Genomic DNA, 2,885 nt, shown 5'->3' with positions numbered 1-2,885 from the left:
AGAGCACTTACAAATGTCAAACTAATGTTGTCAATTTCTTGAGGTATTTTCTCCCTTCCTTTTACTTGCCAGTAACTCTTGCTTTTAGCTCACCTTTTAAAGATGAATATGGTCTAGAGCAGTCCTGTCCAGTAAAAATATAATGCAATCACAAATGCAAGCCATGAATGTGATTTTAAACTTTCTAGTAGCCCTATTACAAAAATAAAAACAGGGCCGGGCGTGGTGGCTCACGCCTGTAATCCCAGCACTTTGGGAGGCTGAGGTGGGTGGATCACGAGGTCAGGAGATCGAGACCATCCTGGTTAACACGGTGAAACTCCGTCTCTACTAAAAATACAAAAAATTAGCCGGGCGAGGTGGCAGGCGCCTGTAGTCCCAGCTACTCGGGAGGCTGAGGCAGGAGAATGGCATGAACCCCGGGGGGCGGAGCCTGCAGTGAGCCGAGATCGCGCCGCTGCACTCCAGCCTGGGTGACGATGAGACTCCGTCTCAAAAAAATAAATAAATAAATAAAAATAAAAACAAGTGAAATTATTTTAAATTACCATTTTAACATGTAACCGGTACTTCAAAATGGAGACTTTTTTTTTTTCTTTTTTGAGACAGAGTCTTGCTCTGTCACCCGGCTAGAGCACAGTGGCACAATCTTGGCTCACTACAACCTCTGCCCTCTGGGTTCAAGTGATTCTCCTGCCTCAGCCTCCCAAGTAGCTGGAATTACAGGCGCATGCCACCACACCCGGCTAATTTTTTGTATTTTTAGTAGAGATGGGGTTTCACCATATTAGCCAGGATAGTCTCGATCTCCTGACCTCATGATCTGTCCGCCTCAGCCTCCCAAAGTGCTGGGATTACAGGCGTGAGCCACCACGCCTGGCTGAGACATTTTTCATTCAAACTTTTAGATACTAAGTCTCTAATATCTGATATCCAGTGTGTATTTTATAGCACATCTCAATTTGGACTAGCCACATTTCGAGTATTTAATAGCTACATGTAGCTAGGAACTACATATTGGACAGTAAAGGTCTAGAGCTTTGCTACTCAATGTGTAGTCCACAAATTAGAGGTACTTTCAAAATATTTCTGCTCATAGACAATGTACCTGATCACCCCAAAACTCACAAGATGAATGTTGTTTTCATGCCTGCTACCACAACACCTATTCTGCAGCGTATGGATCTGGAGTAATTTCAACTTTCAGGTCTTATTATTAAATACATTTCATAAAGCAATAGCTGCCATAGATAGTGACTCCTCTAATGGATCTGGACAAAGTAAATAAGTAAATTAAAAACCTCTTGGAGGCCAGGTGCAGTGGCTCACGCCTGTAATACTGCTATAGCACTTTGGGAGCTGAGGTGGGCAGATCTCTTGAACCCAGGAGACCAACCTGGGCAACATGGTGAGACCCTATCCCTACAAAAAATACAAAAATCAGCCAGGTGTGACAACGGCATGTGCCTGTAGTCCCAGCTACTTGGGAGGCTGAGGTGGGAGGACCACCTGAGCCTGGGAGGTCGAGGCTGCAGTGAGCTGTGATCACACCACTGCACTCCAGCCTGGGCAACAGAGCAAGACCCTGTCTCAAAAAAAAAAACTAAACTAAACTTTCCCTCCTAGAAAAGACTCACCATTCTAGATGCCATTAAGAACATTTGTGATTCATAGGAAGAGGTCAAAATATCAACATTAGGCCGGGTGTGGTGGCTCACTCCTGTAATCCTAGCACTTTGGGAGGCTGAGGCGGGTGGATCACTTGAGGTCAGGAGTTCAAGACCAGCCTGGCCAATATGGTGAAACCCCATCTCTACTGAAAATATAAAAATTAGCCAGGCGTGGTGGCATGCGCCTGTAATCCCAGCTACTTGGGAGGTTGAGGCAGGAGAATCATTTCAACCCAGGAGGCAGAGGTTGCAGTGAGCCGAGGTCATGCCATTGCACTCCAGCCTGGGCCACAGAGTAAGACTGTCTCCAAAAAAAAAAAAAAAAAATCAACATTAACAACGGTTTGGAAGAAGTTGAATCCAACCCTCATGGATGATTTTGAGGGGTTCAAAACTTCAGTGGAAGAAGAAACTGCAGACGTGGTAGAAATAGCAAGAAAGCTAGAAGTGGAGCCTGAAGATAGGACTGAACTGCTGCAATCTCACGATAAAACTTGAAAGGATGAGGACTTACTTCTTATGGATGAGCAAAGAAAGTAATTTCTTGAAATGGAATCGACTCCTGGTAAAGATGTGACCATTGTTGAAATGACAAAGGACTGAGAATGTTACACAGACTTAGCTGATAAAGCAGCAGCAGAGTTTGAGGGGACTGACTCCAATTTTGAAAGAAGTTCTATTGCAGGTAAAATGCTATCAAACCACATCGTGTGCTCTAGCAAAATCTTTTATGAAAGGAAGAGTCAATCAATGTGGCAAACTTCATTGTCTTATGTTAAGAAATTTCCATACTCACTTCAACCTTCAGCAACCACCACCCTGATTAGTTAGCATCCATCCACCAACAAAGGCAAGACCCCCCCAACCACCAACAAAACGAATGTAACTTGCCAAAGGCTCAGATAATTGTTAGCACTTTTTTTAGCAATAAAGTATTTTAAAATGAGGGTATGCACATGTTTTTTCTCTTTGGAGATAATGCTATTGCACATCTAACAGACTGCTATATAGTGTAAACATAACTTTTATATGCACTGGGAAATGAAAAAGTCTGGTGACTCAATTTATTGCAGTGTTTGCTTTACTGCAGTGGTCTGGAACCAAACCTGCAGTATCTCTGAGGTATGCTAAGCTGCCTTGTTAGTTCACCTGGCCTTCCATCCCAAACCAACCGGTTATTTCCTGTGGCTCCAGTCTATAATCCACAAGCAGAAC

This window comes from Symphalangus syndactylus, chromosome 19 (assembly GCF_028878055.3).
Source record: "Symphalangus syndactylus isolate Jambi chromosome 19, NHGRI_mSymSyn1-v2.1_pri, whole genome shotgun sequence".
Taxonomy (NCBI): Eukaryota; Metazoa; Chordata; class Mammalia; order Primates; family Hylobatidae; genus Symphalangus; species Symphalangus syndactylus.
Note: the sequence above shows the minus strand (reverse complement) of the source record.